We start from the raw sequence: 25,357 nt of genomic DNA, 5'->3' as shown, positions 1-25,357 counted from the left end.
ATTTCTTCGTCTTGTGGCGTGGAGGTGCACAGCTCAGACTCTTACAATCACTGAACTGCCCTTGATGCTTCATCCGGGATCTGTCAGTTTGTGTGCAGGTTCCTCTGTCGCCAACTGCGCTGGTGTTTTCCTGAATACTGTAGCTCATTATTTCTGCTATTATTGAAGATTTACAGCATTCGCTTCATTATTGATGGTCAATTCATACATTCAAGGTTTGTTTTCTGTTGGATGTAAAGATATTTAAAATCACTAAATTGAAACATAATTGAATGAGAATTGACAGTGTTTAAATGGTTGTAAAATACATTTTGGGGGAGATTTACCAAATCTCCACGCAATGCAGCGCAGCCCCCGCTGGAGGCTGCATTCCGCGACAGGGAGGGAGCAGGAGAGCACCATATTTTCAAATATATGGCTCTCTCCTTCCCTTTGCCTTGCGCCGGCACTGATTACAGCAGCCCTGCACCATTCACACACCTTAGCACCAGAGCGCTAGGGTGTGTGTGTGTGAGCCCAGCATAGGGTTTGTACAGGAAAGACACCCTTCCTGTACACAATACTATGCCTAGACATGAGGGAAACCTTTTCCCACTTTGTATGCGTGTTGCACAGTGCAGCACACATGCAAAGTCAGAAAAGGAAGGATAAATCAAAGCATTTCTCCTTCCTTGCGCCTACTTTAAAAGGGTGCAGTTTTCTCACGCTAAACCCAATCTACTGTATTTGGTAAATTGGGTTTAGCGTGAGAAACCATGGGTGGTTGCACGGGAACGCCCATGAACCACCCTTGGCAGGCCACTATGGTGCAAGGTAATGCGAAGCAGTGCTATGCAATGCTTCATATTACTTTTACATTATTTGCTGGAAAGAAAATTAGGGAAAAAAAATTTGCACTGTTTTGTGCCACTTTTGTGACACAAACACAGTGCAAAATCTTAGTAAATCTCCCCTTTTTCTTTACTGCCTTTGAAACTTAGCAAGGAATATTTCATCATACACAGATATTTAACAAAAAAATCTGTTGATAGGGTAACATCTTATTAATGTCTGAAAAGGAGGTGACTTACTAGTGTTTACAGAGTAACTTAGCAAAGTAAGGGCGCTCACGGAGCACCCAAGTGTTTAGCGGTATAGCTTAAGATAGACGCATATGGTCAAGATTTCATTTAAACAGCAATAGATTTTAGAAAAAGAGATGGATCAGGTTGGGCTGCGAAATTTCCAGTAACTCTTTATGAAGTATACAACAAAAACAACTCCATTCACACACTTCTTCTCGTTCCTTTCCAATTCACTTAAGATTATCTCAAATACCAACTCCTGTCTTTACCTCGCTGTTCATAAGTCACCTTTGACACTTTCAACTGCTCCCTTGGTTCAAGCACTTCTGATTTCTTCTAACCTAGAAGATTGGAATATTATTGTGAGTTGAGGGGGGTTTCCTATTGCCATAACATCTGCCCATCTCCCTGAAATAACACAAGCCAGGCACGAGGAGAATCTGATGCAAACAATGCAATAACACAGGCCAGGCACTAGGAGAATCTGATGCTCAAAATGCAATAACACAGATCAGGCACTAGGAGAATCTGATTCAAACAATGCAATAACACAGGCCAGGCACTAGGAGAATCTGATTCAAAGAATGCACTAACACAGGCCAGGCACTAGGAGAATCTGACGCTTAAAATGCAATAACACAGACCAGGCACTTGAAGAATATGACGAAACAATACACTAACACAGGCCAGGCACCAAGCGAATCTGATGCAAACAATGCAATAACACTGACCAGGCGCTAGAGGAATCATATGTAAACAATGCAATAACACAGGACAGGCACTAGGGTTGATGCAAACAATGCAGGAACACAGGCCAGGCACTAGGATTGATGCAAACAATGCAATAACACAGGTAAGGCACTAGGACAATCTGATGCAGACAATGCAATGACACAGCCCAGGCACAAAGAGAATCTGACACAAACAATGGAATAACACATGCCAGGCACTAGAAGAATTTTATGCAAACAAAACACCGGCCAGGCACTAGGATTGATGCAAACAATGCAATAACACGGACCAGACACTAGAGGAACGTTATGCAAACAATGCAATAGCACAGGCCAGGCACTAGAATAATCTGATGCAAACAATGCAATAACACAGTCCAGGCACTAGGAGTATCTGATGCAAACAATGCAATAACACCGGCCAGGCACTAGGATTGATGCAAACAATGCAATAACACAGGCCAGACACTAGAGGAATGTTATGTGAAGAATGCAATAGCACAGGCCAGGCACTAGGAGAATCTGATGCAAACAGTACAAAAAAACAGGCCAGGCACGAGGAGAATCTGATGCAAACAATGCAATATTATAGTTGAGGCACTAGGAGAATCTCATGCAAACAATGCAATAACAAAGGCCAGGCACTAGAGTTTCTGATGCAAACAATGCAATAACACCGGCCAGGCACTAGGCTTGATGCAAACAATACAATAACACAGGCCAGGCACTAGGAGAATCTGATGCAAACAATACAATAACACAGGCCAGGCACGAGGAGAATATGATGCTAACAATGCAATAACACAGTCCAGGCATTAGGAGAATGTGATGCAAACAATGTAATAACAAAGGCCAGGCATTTGGAGAATCTGACGCAAACAATGCAATAACAGGCCACGCACTAGGAGAATCTGATGCAAAAAATGCCATAACACAGGCCGGGCACTAGAGAAATCTTGTGCAAACAATGCAATAACACAGGTCAGGCACTAGGAGAATCTGACACAAACAATGCAATAACACAAGCCAGGCACTAGGAGAATCTGATGCAAACAATACAATAACACAGGCCAGGCACTAGGAGAATCTGATGCAAACAATGCAATAACACAGGCCAGGCACTAGGAGAATCTGATGCAAACAATGCAATAACACAGGCCAGGCACTAGGAGAATCTGATGCAAACAATGAAATAACACAGGTCAGGCACTAGGGTTGATGCAAAGAATGCAATAACACAGGATAGGCACTAGGAGAGTCTGATGCAGACAATGTCATAACATGGGCCAGGTACTGGGATTGACGTAAACAATGCACTAACACAGGCCAAGCACAAGAGGAATCTTATGCAAACAATGCAATAACACAGGCCAGGCACTAGGATTGATGCAAACAATACAATAACAAGGTCCAGGCTCTAGGTGAGTCGGACGAAACAATGCAATAACACAGACCAGGCACTATGTGAATCTGATGCAAGCAATGCAATAACACAGGCCAAGTAATAGGATTGATACAAAGAATGCAATAACACAAGCCAAGTACTAGGGGAATCTGATGCAAACAATGCAATAACAAAGGCCAGGCACTAGGATTGATGCAAACAATGCAATAACACAGGCCAGGCACTAGGAGAATCTGACGCTCAAAATGCAATAACACAGGCCTGGTATATGAGAATAGGATGCAAACAATGCAATGACACAGCCCAGGCATAACGAGAACCTGACACAAACAATGGAATAACACATGCCAGGCACTACAAGAATCTGATGCAAACAATGCATTAACACAGGGCAGGCACTAGTAGAATCTGATGCAAACAAGGAAACAACACAGGCCAGGCACTAGGATTGATGCAAACAATACAATAACAAGGGCCAGGCACTAGGTGAGTCTGATGAAACATTGCAATAACACAGACCAGGCACTATGTGAATCGGATGAAAGCAATGCAATAACACAGATATTACGTACAAAGTGGTGTCCAAAAGATTATAATCTTCCCTACAAGGTTCATCTGCTTTACAAAGAATTTCAATTCGAGGAGTGACTCTAAAAAGCAGTGGCAGGGCATGCAGTGAGAGGAGAGAATGCAGATTGTCACTAACGTTATGGAACAGTGCACAACTTTAGAGGCTACGTAGTTACAAGGGAGACACCCAAAATGGGCTCTGCACCTCACATGAATCCAGTACACGAAAGCGCCTTTACACACAGAGTAAACATCCTTGGTGGGTCCGAGGGGAGAAGGAGGGGCTCAGAACACAAACATAGAAGGAAGAGCTAGTAGGTGTTGTGGTTCCGTGAATTCTGGATCCGTGTCATAAACATCGTCGAATCATGACGATTTTGGTATCAGCAGACCGAGAATGACGAGATCTCCGAATCTATACATGTGGATAAATGAGATTGGTCGTTGATGGGATGGTTTTGGGAACTGTTATCCGCCTGGGGATGGAAGATTCTGATGGTCATTGGGATGATCTTAGCCATCCTTTTCCTGTTCTGTCTTTGTGTACAGTGTGCTCCTGCTATATGTGGCCTCTGTGCTACATCGTGTGTAAGGAAACCTGTATCGGGGGACAAGCTAAGTAATAGGATGATGCTACAGCAACATCTCAATGACTTTATGAATATAGACCTGGACTCAGATTAGCGTGAGTGTAGGTTATTGCCTATGTAAGGGCAAAAGGAGGGTCTGTGGTTCCGTGAATTCTGGACCCGTGTCATAAACATCGTCGAATCATGACGATTTTGGTATCAGCAGACCGAGAATGACAAGTATACTATATACGAGTATTTTCGTCGTGTTTTAGTGACGAGATCACCGTGAAACCAGAGATTCGGTTCTGAACCCTTGGGTTCCATTTTGTGTACGGCAGCCATTTTGTGGTTGCCCTCACATAGGCCGATGACTAAGGCCGAACGAGTCTTTGGGACACGTACACCTTTTAGCTGACTTCTGTGTGACCTGGCCAAGCTGACTCCACTGCCTGAAGCCAAACCTGTTCAGCCAGTTCCTTTCCCAGTGGCCGATCGAGATTAGGATCAAGGCACAGCCTACCATAAACCCTTTATTGCACACAACTATGTCTAATCTTACACACACCTGTCTCTGCTCCGTTCTTTATGACCTGTTTTACGATGAGGAGGTGCCCGTTTTTATTAGGGGTCCAGCCGATTTATCTGATGAAGAACGTTAGGTCTTGCCGAGTAATTGATGGTGGGCTGGACGATGAAACGTGGGTTTGTTATGCAATACTTGATGGTGGGCTGGACAATAAAATGTGGGCTTGTCATGCAATGCTTTTATTGTACACATGGGATTGGTTTACTGTAAAGAAGGAATGTTTGCCTGAAGCGTAATATTTCGTATAAAAAGGGTTGACTGACTTTGTAAATTTGAGCAGTCTCCTACGAATATACAGCCACTGTACTTCGTGGATCTCTGTTACTGGTTGCAGCCAATAAATTTGTACTTTGACGTCACCAAGAAGTTGCCGCGTTTCTGTAACTCTGAGACAGGAGAATCCGGAGATTTCAGGTGTTTTCCCCTGGCACCGCTGGGTCCATAAAAACCCAGTTCTCCATTTGGCGCCCACGTGGGGCGACTTCAACGGTACCGGTCCAAAGCCTGAAGATCGTGAGGAGCTTCGTGTGAAAATTCTGGAGGAAGGCCAGCCACTTCATCGACCCCTGTATGTCGTCGTGGTCCGAAAGTCTTTGCTGCGAGGTTCCCCGCTTTCCGACGGCTGCGAAGGACTGCTGCCCTGACTGTCGCCCTGTCTTGGAGCCTTAGACGATTTGTAGAGCGAGACGATAGACGGGTCTTCTGGTGACGTCATTGATACCTCAGTTAAGTATGAGTGGAGCGTCTCCCAGTCCTTAGTTTTGGTTCTTAGTTTTGGGTATCCCCTTGGGATCTTTGATTTGGAACTTGCAAGTACCAAAGCCGAAGGATTTGTGTATTCACGAGACTATCGTATTTCGATAATCCTTTGAAGTTTGAAGCTAGACTAGTGAGCGAAGATGCCTGGTCTGAGCATACTTGGAAATTTGTTTTGTTGTGGTCGAAATAGGGACTCCCGATTAGAGGATTCGTGTCCGGTTCCTCCAATTGGAAGTCCAACCTATGAGGTTTACGTAAAGCATGGCGTAGGTCCTATCACGTATAATGAAGTATGGGTTAGGTACACAAGGAAAGATGGTGGCCTAAAGAGGCCCCAATATGGTAGTTTTGACACCGAAGTTCTAGATAATTTAGAGGTTAAACTCTTTAAGAAAAAAGCCCGGCCGGCAATGTTTGACTCTTTCCGCCTATGGCGAAAGGAAGCCAAACTGAAGGAAATTAAATTAGCGAAGACAAATAAGAGAGAAAGGGGTATCTCGATAATGCAAGCTGCCATGCAGTTTAAAGATAATGAAGAAGAACAGATGAGTGAGCAGTGCATAGGCAACGTAAAATGGTGATCGATAAATGCTATCCAGCTTTGCCGCTTCTTCAGCAAGAGGCAGCGAAGGAACTTGAGAAAGACCCTTTAATGTCGCATTTGTTGAGTTCGCCACCCCCTTGTGCGCAGAGTGCTACAGCACCTCCGCAACCTTTAGTTGTTCAACCTCCAGTTGTACAGCTTCCAGCTATTCCACAGCCAACAGCTCCTCTTCAGCTGGCTCCTACTCTTATGACGCAGCCTCCGCCGACTTTGCTACATGCTTCGTCTATACTTCCTACGACTTTGCCTCCTGTATCGTCTACCCTTCCTGATTCTCCTTCTGATACTGCTTCTGCGTCTGTCTTGCCTCATCCTGTTTTTCCTCCTGCTCTTTTGTCGATTTCTCCTTCTGTTCGACAGAGAATGACTGATACTGTTGCTAGCCTTATATTTCCTCTCTTTGGGTCATCTGGTATGACCCCTAGTTCGGAGCGTAAACAGTCACGTAGCCAAATGCCGAGAGAGAGAGAAATGTTTGATTGTATGGTGCGTAAATGGGTTACACGCCCTTTAGGATATGATGTGGAATCTGTTACGGATGTCTTCCGTCAATGGGAAGCACCGAAGCAGAGATATGTTTTCGACAAGATGTGTACTCTTCTCCGTGAAGAATGGGAAAATGGTGAGTTGGAACACGCTCCGCCTGAGTTGATCCGTGTACAGTCGGAGTTTGTGAAAGGTACGATAGTGGGTTCCGATGTTGAGAAAGCAGTTGCGACGTTGTTGTCGTTTAGGAATGAGAATCCTTCTCAGTCACTGTTTGAACCTGATTCTTCTGTTAGGAGAAAGGTGCGACAATATCCAATGAGAGAAGTTCCCCCAGTTTGGAGAGAAGGGGACCCGAACGCTAATCCAGCTGTTCCGCCACATTTTCAGCGTGTTTGGGTACATGTTCCATGGAAGCGAGCTGAAGTTCTGGCTCTTAAACAGACTTTACCTGATCCCCGTAAAAATCCTGCAGGGTACTATAAGGAATTATCACAGACTGCAGATTCATGCATTATGAATTTAGGCGATATAGACATGTTGTTCGGGAATGTTGTACCACAGCCTTTATGGGGATTGATTCGTCATACAGATCATGCGCAAGAGTTAGGTGACTCATGGGCCAATATTAGTGCTGCAAATGATAGACAAGTTGGTGGTGCTAAACCTGAGCCTTTGGTAGCAGACCTCCCTGGTAAGATCGTTACTTACATGAAGACTATAATGCCTGCGATGCATGTGAATTGGGATAAATTGTCTGCATGTAAGCAGAAGAAAGAGGAAACCGTGTCTGATTTCTTCACCAGGTTTGAAGAGACGTTTATCGACCACAGTGGTCAAGATATGAGCACAGAAGGTGGCCAAAGGCTGTTTGTTGACAAGTTTGTGCATAATTTGCTTCCCGAATTATGTAAGAAATTGAAGGATTCTGAGAGTTCTTGGGCTGTTTCTTCATCAGCACAAATACTGGCTACTGCGCAGTATTATGAAAATAGAGATAAGGACGAGAACGATAGAGCAGACAAGAAGACTAAAGAGTTGAAGACGGAGGTGCTTTTACAGCAAGCGTATCCGCCCCGTGATAATCAGCGTGATTATCAGCAGCCTCAGCAGTTTCAGGGAAACTCGCAAAGGTTAGAGTCTCCTCAACAGCGTTTTCTGGTAGGCCCCAATCACTGTTCATATTGTAAGGAAGAGGGTCATTTCAAGTATAGTTGCCCCATTTTGTTACAGCGTATGAATGGTGTTTCTGGTGCAAGAGGTTGAGGTGTTCAACAAGCTCCTAGAGGTAGAGGACGTGGTGTGATTCCCCAGAACGCGCGTTCCTTTCCACTACAAAACTCGATGAATAGTTTTGATCAGCAGAATGGTGCATCTGGTAGGACGACTCAGTACTTTGCTGACGACTACTATGTCGAAGGTGAGAATGTAGACGGTGATGATTGCTAGGACAGCCATGGACAAAGAGAGGGAGTTGTTTCAGTTCCAGTAGATCAGAGTGGACCTTATGTTGAAGTGATTACATCAGGTGTGTCAGAGCCTTTTCTGTGGATACTGGTGCTCCGAAGAGTTCTATTATGCACTCTAAACTCCCTGGCGCACCTTTGTCTGGCTTAACGAACGTTTCAGTAGGTTTTTCTGGCGCCCCAGTTAGAAACCCGATTTCTACTCCTTTGTCCCTTTCTGTTGGACCTCGTGAATTCGAAGCACCCCTTATTCTGACGACAGGTTGTGGTGAGAACTTGTTGGGATTGGATCTGTGGAAAAGATTGTATACGACGTTGTATTGTTCTCCCTACAACTTACACTGGGTAAGAAAGTGGTCTCTCCGATGTATTTGTCGAAGGATAAACTTCCAACTGCATTTTCCTCTGTTCCTGATGTTCTTTGGGCAACTGGTCCTAACGATGTAGGTCTCCTGGAGATACCGCCATATGTTGTGACGTTAAAAGCGAACGTTAAAATGCCACGCATTCCCCAATATAGGATCTCTAGCGATGGTGAAAGAGCATTACTAGCGATCATTTATGATTTGATTGAGAAAGATGTAATTGAAGAAACAAGAGGTAACGTTTGCAATAGTCCTGTTCTGCCTGTTTTGAAACGTACTGACTCTTTTCAGCCACCTGTTTACAGGTTTGTGATTGATCTTAGAGAGGTGAATAAGATAGTTGTGCCACAGTTTCCAGTTGTTCCTGATATCACTGCTTTATTGACTATGATTCCAGCCTCAGCGACTTGGTTCTCGGTGATTGACTTGAAGAATGCCTTCTTCAGCATACCGATTGCCGAGGAGATTAGGGATATTTTTGGCTTAGGTTTAGGAGGCCGAAGCTTCCAGTTCAAACGCGCTCCTCAAGGCTATTGTGAGAGTCCGTCAATCTATAGTAAAGCTCTGAAAACACAACTTGATACGATTGTTTTACCTGATGGCGCTACTCTTCTTCAGTACGTCGATGACTTGTTAGTTGCCGCAGATACAGAGGAAATCTGTAAGAAAGCTACTTTGTCATTGCTACGTCATTTGTCTGATTTCCATCACAAAGTGTCTCTTTCGAAGTTACAGTATTGTCGACAAGAAGTGACCTTCTTAGGTCATCTCTTATCGAAGGAGGGAAGAAGATTGACCCCAGAGAGAATTCAAGCGATTGCGAAAATGAGTGTGCCAATTACACAGAGAGAAGTGCGTGCTTTCCTGAGTATTACGTCATATTGCAGACAATGGATAGCAAATGTTTCTTTGTTGTCTAAACCGTTGGTGGCGTTGACCTGTAAAGACACACCGAATCCCCTCCCATGGTCCGAAGATTGTCAGAAAAGTTTTTCTGAATTGCGTGATGCGTTGTGTTCGGCTCCGGTGTTGGGTACCCCCGACTACAGTAAGCCCTTTACACTGTATGTCCACGAGAGAGAAGGATGTGCGTTGTCAGTGTTGACACAGTCTTTTGGGGACAAGCAGCGTCCATGTGCGTATTTCTCGTCGACTTTGGATCCAGTAGCTAGGGCGTTGCTGAGTTGTTTGAGAGCCACAGTGGCAGCAGCTGTTTCTATTCGACAGTCTGCTGGTTTGGTGATGAATAATACGTTGATTGTGATGGTTCCACATGCAGTGGATACTTTGCTAAACAGGACCAAGACACAGCACTTAACTAGTGCTTGATTTTCAGGTTACGAGTTGACACTCCTAGCGAGTCATGTGCACATAAGGAGATGCAATACGTTGAATCCAGCCACGTTATTGCCGATTACAGTAGAGACAGATGATGTTGAACAGCATGATTGCTTTCTCAGGACAGAGGAAGAAACGAAAGGGAGAATAGATCTTAGGGACACTCCTCTTGTGAAGTGTGATGGTACCTTATGGGTGGATGGTTCTGTTTCAAGCTTCCGAATGGTGATACGACTGCGGCATATGCTGTTACGACTTTGCATACGATTGGTGAAGCTGCACGTATCCCACATAATTCAGCCCAAGCAGCAGAGTTGATTGCACTTACGAGAGCGTGTGTGTTGTCGAAAGGAAAGAAAGTGACCATATATACTGACAGCCAGTATGCGTTTGATGTGGCCCATAGTTTTGGGCGTTTGTGGAAGGAATGTGGATTCCTTACATCACATGGTACGAAGATACAGCATGGTCAATTGGTGAATGAGCTCCTGGAGTCACTTACCTTGCCGTTGCAAGTTGCGATTGTGAAATGCAGTGCACACAAGAAGGTTACCGATGATGTTGGTCGTGGTAATGCGTTTGCAGACGAAGTTGCGAAAGAAGTGGCAAGGGATGTGATGAGTCGAATGTATGTTGCGGGTCCGGCGAGATGGGTTCCGGGTAGAGGAATGTGTGAGGATACGATAGAAAGTGTGAAGTCAATTCAAGCTGAAGCTACAGAGAAAGAGTTGAGTGTGTGGAGAGAAAGTACGGGTAAATTGGATGCGAATGGTTGTTGGATTGAGTTGTCAGAGCATCAGCGATGGTTGTTACCCGATGCGTACGTGCTTGCAGTGGTTACGATGGCACATGGAATAGCTCATATCAGGGTGAAAGGGATTTGTAAGTTGTTGGCTCCAGTATGGCAAAACGCTGGAATTCCTAAGTGTGCAGAAAATGTGGTCAAGAATTGTATGGTGTGTTTGAGATACAATCCTGGTAAGGGAACTCCAACTCCAGCTGGTCATTTTGCTCCTCCAACGTACCCGTTCGAGGTTTTGCAGCTAGATTTCATCCACATGGAGAGATGCAACAACCTGAAATACGTACTTGTGGTTGTTTGTGCCTTTTCACGATGGGTAGAAGCATATCCCCTGAAAGATAACACTGCCTTGTCCACAGCCAAAGCCCTTGTCAAAGACTTCTTCCCTACGTTCGGTTTGCCGAGAATGGTCTGGAGTGATAATGGGAGTGAATTTGTGGGTCAAGTGATGAAGAAAGTATATGAAGGATTAGGAATCCGGCAGAAATTTCACGCTGCAAATCACCCCCAATCAGCTGGACTAGTAGAGTGCTATAATGGCACGCTAAAACTGAAACTGGCCAAGATACAAGCGAGCTCTGGTCTTAAATGGCCCGATGCTTTACCATTAGCACTTTTATCGACAAGAATGACTGTGCATTCACGAGTGGGACTTAGTCCCTATGAAATTGTGTTCGGTCGCCCGGCAAACATATGGGGAGTGCAGAGGCCGACAAAATACAGCGAGATTGAACACCCTGTACTGCTCGATTACTTGTATGATTTGACGGCTAAATTGCGTGTTTTACACCAACAGGTTCACGATACTCTGCCTCAGGCTTCTACGGATCCAGGTCACATCATCGATCCTGGCTTGTGGGTCTTGGTTAAGAACTTCCAGCGGACAAAGAATGATCAGCCCCGTTGGCCCGGCCCCTATTTAGTCCTGCTATCAACAAGATCGGCGATACGAGTACAAGGAAAAAAGAACTGGATCCACGGCGTACATTGTAAGAGGGTCCCTTTGCCTCTGCCGTATGACCAGTGGGTCCAGGAGGGTATTGCAGATTCAGAGACTGAGACTGTGCCTTGTTTTCTGCCTTTCAGTGATGCACGTGTAAAAGTGACAAATTCTGAACGAGAAAGCGACGATCTTCTGCAAGAAGCTGTGCCATCTTCAGTTCGATTGGACACTACTGAGCCTGACCTTTTATTTCGTGATGAGATATTACCATTGAAAAGCCGTTATAATCTGAGGTCGAGACCTATGGACAAATAAAGCAAAATTTCTTTTCCTTGCTATTTTTAAAAGTGCAGCTCTCTCATCCGAGGAACTATTTAGATTTTTGTTTTTCGAACCACCATCCGGGTTCAGCTGTAGGGTCGCGGCGCCAAGTCTTTGGAGTGCAAGCCGAAGACACAAGGTCGACGGTTCTGGTTGGTTCTTGGGCGTTTCCCTTGAACTGACAGGCGCATTCCTTAGCACGGAACACCCGACCTCCGCGAACAGCAAGGTTAGAGGATGGAGTTTTGCCAGATGGAGAGACCTGCCAAAGAAATGAATCTCAGAACTAAAATGTGTACTATAATGATTAGAAAACGTTTTTTGATATTATGCCTTTTGATACTGTTTAGCGTAATGAAGTTTTTAATAGGATATGTTTTGTTCTCTTTTCGAGTGACGTTTTTACCCACTGTACAGCCCATGCCTTCTTCTACTATCTCCTCACATTCTTTTCACCCTCTGCCTGAACACGAGTCTGTTAGAAGATTAGAGTTTGCTAATAACTCCTTCGTTCAGCTTCTGCACCAACACCAATTAGTAGTAAACAAGACTAACTGCTGGGTGTGTGGTCTTATGCCTCATACAACAGATAAAGGTATTCCTTATCTAGTCCTGCCATTCAGTCATAATGGTTCTGTGTGGGCATACAGAACGATGTTCATCTATGCTCGTGAAGTCCACCCCTTACGTTCTGTAAAAGATAATCCGAAGAATAGTGCTCTAGTTAAGGGTATAGTAGACATGATTAGAGGAGCTATTTCTTACGAGACTATCCCGAGAAATGAGACACTAGCGTACATTGGATGGAACGTAACAGGATATGGAGTTAGTCTGAGTGAGAACCAGCGAGCGAAAAGATCCTCCCCGATTTGGGTTGTACCCCATCAGGGTCACTACTGTCTGCAAGGTAATGGCAAGAATCCGAGAGCTCAGCTAGGGAAGAGTATCTGCAACGAGACATATGTATTTCCGTCCCAGACTTCCCCTTCGTTCCTAGCGGCTAGGGGTACCTATTTCATCTGCTACGATGGAGCATATACATGGTTGCCCCCTGACTTCTCGGGCACATGTTTTGTCTCGTTCCTGTTGCCTCCCACCTATACAGCTGCAGCAGATTACCACAAGACAAGAGATGTTAGAGGTGTCTTCAGTGAAGAAGATACCGCAGGACAAGAATTGGGAGACCTTCTGAAGGGTTTTCTGCCGTTTTGGGGACCTATGGTTAACAGCAGGAACATACGGCAATTGACGAGAGTGGTGGAGTCCACTGTGGTTGAAACTGCCGGTGCCCTAAGTAACTTGACTGCTAAGCTCCAGTCGGATCGTCTTATGACTCTTCAGAATAGGGTTGCATTAGACGTCATACTTGCAGATCGAGGTGGGGTATGTAAAGTGATCCAATCAAGTTGCTGCGTTTTCATTACAGATATTGCTCCGACAGTGTTCCAGGCCATTTCCAAGCTACATAAGATCTCCGAATCTATACACGTGGATAAAGAAGATTGGTCGTTGAAGGGATGATTTTGGGAACTGTTATCCGCCTGGGGATGGAAGATTCTGATGGTCATTGGGATGATCTTAGCCATCCTTTTCCTGTTCTGTCTTTGTGTACAGTGTGCTCCTGCTATATGTGGCCTCTGTGCTACATCGTGTGTAAGGAAACCTGTATCGAGGGACAAGCTAAGTAATAGGATGATGCTACAGCAACAACTCAATGACTTTATGAATATAGACCTGGACTCAGATTAGCGTGAGTGTAGGTTATTGCCTATGTAAGGGCAAAAGGAGGGTCTGTGGTTCCGTGAATTCTGGACCCGTGTCATAAACATCATCGAATCATGACGATTTTGGTATCAGCAGACCGAGAATGACGAGTATACTATATACGAGTATTTTCGTCGTGTTCGAGTGACGAGATCACCGTGAAACCAAAGATTCCGTTCTGAACCCTCGGGTTCCATTTTGTGTACGGCAGCCATTTTGTGGTTGCCCTCACATAGGCTGATGACTAAGGCCGAACGAGTCTTTGGGACACGTACACCTTTTAGCTGACTTCTGTGTGACCTGGGCAAGCTGACTCCACTGCCCGAAGCCAAACCTGTTCAGCCAGTTCCTTTCCCAGTGGCCGATCGAGATTAGGATTAAGGCACAGCCTACCATAAACCCTTTATTGCACACAACTATGTCTAATCTTACACACACCTGTCTCTGCTCCGTTCTTTATGACCTGTTTTACGATGAGGAGGTGCCCGTTTTTATTAGGGGTCCAGCCGATTTATCTGATGAAGAACGTTAGGTCTTGCCGAGTAATTGATGGTGGGCTGGACGATGAAACGTGGTTTTGTTATGCAATACTTGATGGTGGGCTGGACAATAAAATGTGGGCTTGTCATGCAATGCTTTTATTGTACACATGGGATTGGTTTACTGTAAAGAAGGAATGTTTGACTGAAGCGTAATATTTCATATAAAAAGGGTTGACTGACTTTGTAAATTTGAGCAGTCTTCTACGAATATACAGCCACTGTACTTCGTGGATCTCTGTTACTGGTTGCAGCCAATAAATTTGTACTTTGACATCACCAAGAAGTTGCTGCGTTTCTGTAACTCTGAGACAGGAGAATCCGAAGATTTCAGGTGTTTTCCCCTGGCACTGCTGGGTCCATAAAAACCCGGTTCTCCATTGTTCAGAGACACGTTACTGGAAACTGACTACTGTAGTTAGTAGTGCCATGGAGTGGTTGTGGGGACAGTAGTCCCCTTCAACAAGCAGCTTTTGCTCCACGGGTAAAAGAAAAGGTCTCAACCTTCTTCTAACTTTTTCCATGAAATGAAAATATTGGTGGAAGGCATTTATAAATATGCTCAATACATCTTGCACATGCTGTAAAGAAAACTTGGGGAAAAGCAACAGGAGTATAACCCGTAGACCAGATTGAGATCTGGGTGTACATATGCATAAAACAATATCTAAATTGAATTCACTAGAGCGGGAGATATATTTGCATGTACAAGACATTACAAAGAACATGGACGACAAAGGAAGAGAGACTCAGATATTTCAGTTTTTAGAAGTGCATATAGCATCATATATTTAAGGACATATTTTATACAAAACAGTCAAAAGCAGCACTGGAGGCATATAATGCGGTGGCAACCCAAGGGGGCTTTATGCACTAAGTGATAGTGAAACAAAGAGTGACGGCGTGAGTGACATGTGGGTGAACACAGCGAGGGACGCAAGGTGAAAAAACTGTTTATACAAAAATGATGGTTCGTCCTCAGTGAATGAGTAATTGATGTTAGATTAGGAACCAAAGAAGATGATGCGCCATGAGTCGCGCTGTATTGAGGGTCAGTCTTCGCCGAGACTGTTGTTTCGAGTTATGCTGCTAGGACTGGTTTACTGAAAAACAGCAACTTATAGAACATACAATTGGAAGAGGACATATGATTACGTCCGTTTTTGGATCAAGAAATAAATTATTGGATGTTCGATAGACTTACTTACATTATTACATTATTACTGTACATGTCGCTGGTCATTCAAAAGCAGTTTTAACGGTGATTTGCCCTGAGGAAGTCCGCGGCTTGCACCACCAAGGACAAAACACGTATTGGAGGCTTTGAAGAAATATTACAAAATAAAAAAGAAGAATGAGAAGATCAACTTGTCTTTTAAGGACTCTTTATTGGGAACATAAGCTCAGGATATATTGTTTGTTTGGTTTAATGGTATGGGTTTCCACGCCATTTGGTGAACGGTGGATGGCCGTTACCTTATCCTTTGAGCTTTAATTACGTGGATTCAACTTACTACTTCACAACTGTGCACAATTTCACCCAGCCATCCTTTTCTTTGTGTAATATTATTCTCATAACAAAATGTACTTATTTCAAGTTAGGTTGGCATATTTTACAAGAAGGGGATAAAGCGACAACTGATAGACAACATTATAAAGCTTACCAACTTGTCTCATAAAGGTTACTGGTACTTTTAGAACAACACAAAGGTCGAGGAAAAGCAGAAGTATCAAGGTAGACAGTGTATCCGCAATGACGAACAATAAACCCTTATTAATAGTGACCACATAAGAACCGTCTCCAGGTTGGATCGCCTAATCACAAAAGTTCTGCAAATACGGCGAACGACTACAGCGCATCAAACTGTGACTATGACTATGACATTGGTCTATCAAAACATTTGAATTCTGCGTTTGTTCTTCTCGTTAGATGCTGATCCTGGAAGATATAGGTTGATGGGTTTCGGGCTTGTGCTTTATGCACGCTTTAGGACTTGGCGAACAAATGTTAAACATCGCACCATGTTGAGGAGGCCATTGGGGTGAGAGTGGGTCACATAAAATGGAGCGCTACAATAAAACAACTGTTCGAAGAAGTACTGGAGTTACCAGCTTCTCAAAAGGCATGTCCTCTGTTTAGATAGCTGTCCAGAGGGCCAGAGACCTGAGTGGGGCAATCAATGTAAGCAATGGCACGGAGCCTCCATGGCTAATGTGTAACTCGAGTCAGGTTGCTTGTGTGGTGGCGGCAAAGATTCGCAACATGCTGATATGGTTGGGTTGGGTTGCAAACACGTCCCACAAACTGGCATGTGGACACTCAATACGGGATCCTTGATGCCCGACAGCTCCTGCCACCCAGAACCAAACAATAAGGACTTGTATAGCTGAGCTGTGTGTGCCCTGCCAGGCTGTTCCAGTTGTACTGGCATCACCGAGCTGCACTAGATGAGTGCGGGCAATGGAGCAGACCACCCGAGGACGCGACAAACCTGGAGGTTTCCGGTGACAAAGAGTAATTCTTTTTAAGGTTACTGTGAGGTTGTTACCAGTACTTCTGAAATACATTATTTTCATGGAAACCTAAATAAAGGTAAACACTAGCTACAGTATGATTGCGGTTACTATAAATTTAACATCTGATAGCATGGTAAGCATTTACACATTCTCTCTTGTTGCAAATTATGCGCGACTGATCTAATACTCTGTACATCCCATCCTATAATTTGTGTAGCGTATTTATATGTTGTTTAATTCCTTCTTTTTACTATTGGCTTTTATATTCAAAGTGCTGTCTCTCACAGGTAGGGATGTCATACCACTGTGAATATACAAGTCACTATTCACTAGTGCACCAACCAGGATTCAAATTAGCGACCCTCCAGTCTGAGACGAAGACATCAGAAATTATAACACTAAACAATTGACCACTTCATATAGAACAGTTTAACTTGCATTAACTCTTCATTTTAGATGTGTACATTAGATTACAATTCCAACCACTCTGAACTGATTGGCATGACCCTCGTCCAGCTCAAAGTTCTGCTGCAGTATATTGTGGCTTTACAAATGAAGGCTAAAATAAATAAATGTAAATATCAGAGGCCAATTGTTTTAGGGGAAGACAACAATATAGACTGGCTGGGCCCTGCTTGGTCACTCTATCCCCCACCTTGGCCAAAGCCCGTGCACCCTTGCCTTGAGAGACGGAACTGCAAGTGACTCTGGTATCCTGGTTTTATTTTAGCCTCAGCACAGAGAAGATACTGTGTGCGCACTGCATGACTGGACTCAAAATTGACCCTAAGACACAGAACCTGGCTCTCGGGACATAGACAGACACTAAAAGTACACTGTTGGTGGGGCAAATACTACGGTCTGTGTCCCTGGCCACCTGCAGTGAGTGGTGGTGGCAGCGTGCCATGTTCTTAGAGGTCATGAGCTGAACAGGCCATTTTACCTGTCAGAGGGTGGCCGCGATGCCTCCAGGGCATTGAGTAAAGTTCCATTCACGTGTCATGACCAGACCCTGCATTGGCATCCCCGTTTGAATTTCGAGACATGTCTTTATAATATAAGGTAGCAGGCTCTATATTGTTTCCAAATGTGTATGTATGTTGTTACCAATCGCATCCATGTGCGATTGCCCTTTATCTAACATGGGACAAGATGGGCAATATTGTCAGCAATCCAGATGAGAAGGGTGTAACTTTGGACACAAGGGTGGAGGGATGGAGTCAGAACCGCCTTTTAGAAGGTTCACACTCACTGTGCTCATGTTGTAAGTATTCCTGCATGGAGGCAGCATTGTCACTACCTGCTGTGAGCAGCAATCACCCTGCACAAAGTCCTTGTTTGTGCCGCAGAACAAAATGGACAATGAAATGCAACCAGGGAAACCAGTAAACCCAGACAGGGAATAAGCATCCAGGGTCTGAAAATACCACAGAAAAGTGGTTCACAGACATATTTGCTTTGTTGTAACTCAAGTTGCTTTACAGCCCGACACGAAGAGCTGCTGTTTCAAGATAAATATCACTGTTAGTGACTCCCCCGTAGGCGAGGGCACATTGCCTGGTTTCTGCAAGTCTTCCGGGATGAAACTATTGCCTCGGGCAGTGGTCCATGTGAGCTGCCTGTCTGATGAGAGGGAAGAGGACTGCTAAATAAAAAACGCTGATTCGAAGACGGCAGATTGAAGATGCAGACAACCACTGCTCACTCTACCGTTGTTGCACTTCTGCAATAACACCAGCATGTCAGACCCAATATGGAGATCCTCCCACTGCTACTGTTCGAACTTCCGCCATGAGTACTGGGGCAGAGATCTCAATGTGTCGTCATGGAGACACTGTCATACCAGCGAGCTGCCCATGGAGAGGAAATCAAAGGGACAGCGATGGGTTGTCCTTCTACCCCACAGCTGGCCATGCTATTCGTGGCCAAATTTGAGGATAAGTTTATCTATGATAACAATCCATTTGTGCAACATATCCGAAAATGGTTTCGGTTTATTGATGGAATTGTTTGCATTTGGGATGGACAAGATGATATCTTAAATGTGTTTATTGAATGGTTGAATGCCAGATCAGTAGATATACAATTTTGTGTGTTCAGTAGCCAGTCATCTATCACATTTTTGGATGTAGCGGTCGTTGGCCACAATGGCCGATTATGAACTACATTGTTTACCAAATCAATGGTTAGGAACAATGCCCTGCAATATACTAGTCATCATCCACGCAGTTTACGTGACAATTTGCCTTCGGGCCATTTTCTCGGGATAAGACGGAATTGCTCAGGAAAAAGTGATCATTTCATGAATGCAGAAATTCTTGTGCACAAATTATAGGAACGCGGATACCCAAATAAATTGCTGAAAAATACGAAGAAACATGCTTGGTGGAGTCCAAGTTAGTCCCTTCTGGAAAATAGACCAGAAAATGACAAGTTAGAATGCATGGTATGCTTCTCCACATTTTGTTCAAAGACTACCTGTAGGAAAGTGGGTTTCTGGTATAGTAAGCCCCCCACTTTTTGCCAGACCACTAGTGCACTTTGACTTGATGTGCCCTGGTACCCTGCCAATCAGGTTCCCAGGGTCTGTGTACTTTCCCCAAAACTAACCCAATGGGCATCTTTGGCCACAGTTTAGCCCCTGGTAAATGGTACCACAGGTACCCAGGGCACTGTGACCAGGGAAAACCTCTTAGGGCTGCAGCACTTATTGTGCCACCCTTAGAGGCCCTGTACCACTACACACACACACTGCCTTTGCAGGCTGCGTGTTTTGATGCAGAACAAAGTGAAGATTCGACATGGTACACATCCCTGTGAGCCATGCCTACAAACCACTGCCCTGGCCTAGATCAGCCACCCCTCCAGCTGCGTTCACTATACCAGTGGTGAGGGTACAGGTGAATGAGCCCTGTACCCCTACAGTGCCCAAGTCCATTCTTGGGCATTGTATGTACAGTCCTGCCATTAAGAGTATATGGTGCTGGGAGTTTGTCATTACGAACTCCACACCATAATGGCTACACTGAAACCTGGGAAGTTTGGTATCAAACTTCTCAGCACATTAAACCTGCACTGATGCCAGTACCTCATGTATTTTTATCTGAAGTGTTTTAGTGCACCAAATTATATTTTGTACTGGGGGATTAAAATTCAAACTGTTTATAGGGAGTCACATATATAATCTCCTTTTTAAGTAAAAACACAATAACATGAGTTGTATTTTTTTATATTAAAGCTATTATGTGGAATTTCTTTCTTGGTGGTATATATGTATAATTAACGGATCTTGTGTAGATGTGATTGAGTAGAGTGGATTGAATGGTGGCTATACCAATTTGGTGATATTTTTGACTCCAAGAGGATATTTTATTTTCTACTCTTCAATAAAGATCAGATCTCCAGAGGACTGCGGACCTGTCCAGAAAACCTTTAACTTTAAGGATTTCGAACAATTGAACTTTGAAGTTCCGTCGTCTGACCTTCTCAACTCTCAACGCACCTCCAGGCCTGGCCACTGTGACTATAAACCTGTCAATTTATAAAGACATGTTTTCTTTTTGGTTTCAGTTTCGAAAAGGTGTCAGCCCAGTGTGGGTAGGGTATGCCTCTCCTGGAGTTCACGGCCCTAAGGGGTCATTCCTGGTAAAAAGAACGGGTGACAGGGGGCGTCCCAGCCCAGTGCCCAGGCGATCTGAATGTTTGTGTACATTTGAGTAGAGGTGATATTGAATGGCTCGATCAGGCGTATTTTCTTCTAATCTAATGATTTCTGTATTATCGAGTAGAGGTGATATCGATTATCGAATGACTCAATCAGGTGTATTTTCTTCTAATCTAATGATCTGTGTATCATCGAGTAGAGGGGATGTCGAATGACTCGATCAGGCTGGCCAAGTGGGCCATGTATAGATTGAAAAGATTGTGGCTCAAAACCAGCCGGGGGAGGGGTAATTGTCTTAGGGGTTGATCTGAAGTTAGCTGAGGCCACCGCTTGGGTCAGATCTGAAAAAGGATAAGAACCAAGCAGGCACTTTCCCCAAAGACCTACCATCTCCAATCTCTGTAGTAATGTGGAGTGGGAGATGGTGTCAAAGGTTTCTGATAGATCTAATCAGATCAGAGCCCCACCTCCCTACCCCCATACATAATGTCGCTAATATCCCACGTGGCTTTAACTAGCTAGGTCTCTGCATAGAGCTCTTTTGGAGCCCTGGATGGACTTTGTGCAAAAGTTGGTCGGACTCAAGGTATTTGGTGAGCTGCTTGTTCACCGTGGCCTCAGTTAGTTTGGTGAACATCAGGAGCAGAGAGACAGGCTGATCCTTAGAGTTAGAACTGCTGTGACTACTAAAGCAGACAACAATGGAAGTAATGTTAGCTAAAACTCTCTGATTGGCTGTATGCTGAGGTGTAACGGAGCGCAAGAACAAGAAGGTTGGGCTGGGATGTGTCCCAGAGTAATTACCAGTGGCAGAGATGAACTCAAACGTTCCACCCATCATTTTTCTTGTTGATAAATACGCCAGGTGTGCCCATGTGTGGGTCCCGTGCTCACTGCACCGCTGGAATGAAGTCTCACCCTGCAGTCAGTGCCCAGATGTGGGTCCCGTGCTCGCTGCACCACTGGAATGAGCGGCACCCTACAGTCAACGCCCAGATAGGCTGAAACCGGTCTTGGGTTGATTGTGTTCCGGTTCAGAAAGGATCTGGATTGGATCTTCAGGCTGGACTGCCCTAATGGAAGAAGTCTAAAGCTGATTTGCTTATGTCTGCTTCCTGCTTAAGGTGGCATTGTGGGCCAACAACCAATTGATCTCCCTCTCCGGCTTGGCCTGGTGAGGACCTGGACATAAGCCGGAGTCTAGTGAGGAAGAGGATGTGATCAGGGCCTGTTGAGGACCAGGACGTGAGTCAGGGGCTTGTGAAGACCAGGACTTGAGCCAGGGCCTTGTGAGGACCAGGACGTGAGCCGGGGCCTTGTGAGGACCAGGAAGTAAACTGTGGCCTTGTGAGGACCAGGACGTGAGCCGGGGCCTTGTGAGGACCAGGACGTGAGCTGAGGCCTTGTGAGGACCAGGACGTGAGCCGGGGCCTTGTGAGGACCAGGAAGTGAGCTAGGGCCTGGTGAGGACCAGGCCATGAGCTGGGGCCTTGTGTGAACCAGGACATGAGACGGGGCCTTGTGAGGACCAGGACGTGAGCCAGGGCTTTGTGAGGACCAGGATGTGAGACGGGGCCTTGTGTGGACCAGGACATGAGCCGGGGCCTGGTGGAACAGGATGTGAGCTGGAGCCTGGTGGACCAGGACGTGAGCCGGGGCCTTGTGAGGACCAGGACGTGAGCCGGGCCTTGTGAGGACCAGGACGTAAGCGTGGGCCTGGTAGACCCGGACGTGAGCCAGGGTCTGGTGGACCAAGACATGACCCAGGGCCTTGTGAGGACCAGGACGTGAGCCAGGGCCTTGTGAGGACCAAGACGTGAACTGGGGCCTTCTGAGGACCAGGACGCGAGCCGGTGCCTTGTGAGGATCAGGATGTGAGCCGCGGGGCCTTGTGAGGATCAGGAAATGAGCCGGGCCTTCTGAGGACCAGGACGTCACCCAGGTCCTTGTGAGGACCAGGACGTGAGTCGAGGCCTTGTGAGGACCAGGACGGGTGACGGGACTTGATGGACCAGGATACTGAGCCAGCTCTCGCTCCCTTAGAGAGGCCAGACTAAACACCTGGTGGAATAAACATTATTCTTTTGGAACTATTTTTGCAAAATTGGTTTAATTTTGATTATTAGTGGAATCCTATACTGGAACCATGTAAGTGTGCCCTATGGGATGCACCCAATTACTAATTGGAAGCACAATTAAAGCTTTTAGACATTCTGCGTCACAAGGACAGGAGGCGTTACCAAAGGAGCACCCAAACTAGCAGAATTCGACACATAAACATCTTAAAACAAGGCAGGGCACTCACGAAAGAGAAATTAGCCAGTTTGCCTTTGTCAGGAGCCATCTGAGGCTCTAAGGTAACTCCAGATACTTTTCAAAAATTCGGATTATGAACTCTTAAAATAAAATGATATGCCTGGAAAGGAGCATCTCTGGGCGGTGCGAGCAGCGGCTGAGGTGGTCCACATTCTTCATTCCAAGAGAACAGGACAGGCCTCACCTCCTACCCCTATAGGACAGGTTTCATCCCAGCAGATGACACGCCTCCACTCCTCTGCATCGTCCTGGACAGGCCTCAACCACTCTGCACCCCTCGCGGATACGCCTCACCTCCTCTGCACCTCCAGCCAGGAACAGGTACCACCTCCTCTGCACCCCTGGACAGGCCTCACCTGCGCTTAACCCCCTTGACAGGACATGCTTCACCTCCTCTTCACCCCGGACAGGCATCTCCCCTGCACCCCATCAGGACTGGCCTCACCTCCCCTGCACAGGCCTCACCTGCTCTGCACCCCTGGACGGGCCTCACCTGCGCTTAACTCCCTGGACAGGACATGCTTCACCTCCTCTACACCCCGGACAGTCCTCGCCTCCTCTGCTCCCCATGGACAGGCATCTCCCCTGCAACCCTCAGGACAGGCCTCACCTCCTCTGCACCCCGGGACGGGCCTCACCTCCACTGCACACCCGGGACAGGCCTCACCTCTTCTGCTCCCCCTGGACAGGCATCTCCTCTGCAACCCTCAGGACAGGCCACACCTCCTCTGCACCCCGGCGGAACAGGCCTCAACTCTTCTGCATCAGCTTCGCAGGCCTCACCACCTCTGCACCCCTGGACAGGCCTCACCTCCTCTACTCCCTCTGGACAGGCCACCTCCTCTCCTCCCCCTGGGGAGGCTTCACTTCCTCTGTACCTCTTTACAGGCATCACCATCTTTGCAACTCCCCTGAAAAGGACATTCCTCACCTCCTTTGCACCCTTTAGACAAGCCTCACCTCTGCTGTATCCCCCTGGACAAGCCTCACCTCCTCTGCACCCCTGGACAGGCCTCACCTTCTCTGCACCCCAGGACAGGCCTCGCCTCCTCTGCACCCCTGGACAGGCCTCGCCTCCTCTGCACCCCTGGACAGGACTCACCTCCTCTGCACCCCCTGGACAGGCCTCACCTCCTCTGCACCCCTGGAGAGGCCTTACCTCCTCTACACCCCTGGACAGGCCTCTCCTCCTCTGTACCCCTGGACAGGCCTTTCCTCCTCTGCACCCCTGGACAGGCCTCACCTCCTCTGTACCCCGAGGACAGGCCTCACCTCCAATGCACCCCTGGACAGGCCTCACCTCCTCTGCACCCCTGGACAGACCTCACCTCCTCTGTATCCCTGGTCAGGCCTCACCTCCTCTACACCCCTGGACAGGCCTCACATCCTCTGCACCCCTGGACAGGCCTTACCTCCTCTGCACCCCTGGACTGGCCTCACCTCCTCTGCACCCCTGGACAGGCCTCACCTCCTCTGCACCCCTGGACAGGCCTCTCGGTGCTTCTCTCAGGAGCTCTCGGTGAAGGATTCTCATTAAGGTCAGAGGAGCCCAGACTTCATTCCATCCCATACAGTGCCTCTCACTCCGCCCTGAGCCTCGAGGTGCTATGCCCAATCACCCGATGAGAGACACTGCTCCCCTGGATAGGCCTCATCTCCTCTGTACCACTGGACTGGCCTCACCTCCTCTGCACCCCAGACAGGCCTCTCCTCCTCTGCACCCTGGACAGGCCTCTCCTCCTCTGCACCCCTGGACAGGCCTCTCCTCCTCTGCACCCCTGGACAGGCCTCACCTCCTCTGCACCCCTGGACTGGCATCACGTTCTCTGCACCCCTGGACAGGCCTCACCTCCTCTGCACCCATGGACTGGCCTCGCCTCCTCTGCACTCCTCTGGACAGGCCTCTCCTCCTCTGCACCCCCTGGACAGGCCTCACCTCCTCTGCACCCCCTCGACAGGCCTCACCTCTTCTGCATCCCTGGAGAGGCCTCACCTCCTCTACACCCCTGGATAGGCCTCTCCTCCTCTGTACCCCTGGACAGGCCTTTCCTTCTCTGCACCCCTGGACAGGCATCTTCTCCTCTGCACCCCTGGACAGGCCTCGCCTACTCTGCACCCCTGGACAGGCCTCGCATCCTATGCACCCCTGGACAGACCTCACCTCCACTGCACCCCTGGACTTGCCTCGCCTCCTCTGCACTCCTCTGGACAGGCCTCACCTCCTCTGCACCCCTGGACAGGCCTCACCTCCTCTGCACCCCCTGGACAGGCCTCACCTCCTCTGCATCCCCTGGACAGGCCTCACTTCCTCTGCACCCCTGGACAGGCCTCTCCTCCTCTGCACCCCTGGACAGGCCTCTCCTCCTCTGCACCCCTGGACAGGCCTCTCCTCCTCTGCACCCCAGGACAGGCCTCACCTCCTCTGCACCCCTGGACAGGCCTCTCCTTCTCTGCCCCTCCTCTGGACAGGCCTCTCCTCATCTGCCCCTGGACAGGCCTCTCCACTTCAGCCCCTCCTTTGGACAGGCCTCTCCTCCTCTGTACC

The 25,357-nt window shown here is 46.9% G+C and overlaps 1 protein-coding gene across 1 annotated transcript in view; it reads right to left on the bottom strand.

The window, feature by feature from the left end:
* Nucleotides 1-25,357, bottom strand: part of LOC144805440 (uncharacterized) — a 947,065-nt gene that overhangs the window by 3,406 nt on the left and 918,302 nt on the right.

The sequence above is a fragment of the Lissotriton helveticus genome (assembly GCF_964261635.1).
Source record: "Lissotriton helveticus chromosome 1_1 unlocalized genomic scaffold, aLisHel1.1 SUPER_1_unloc_10, whole genome shotgun sequence".
NCBI lineage: Eukaryota > Metazoa > Chordata > Amphibia > Caudata > Salamandridae > Lissotriton > Lissotriton helveticus.
This window is presented reverse-complemented; position numbering and strand designations above follow the sequence as displayed.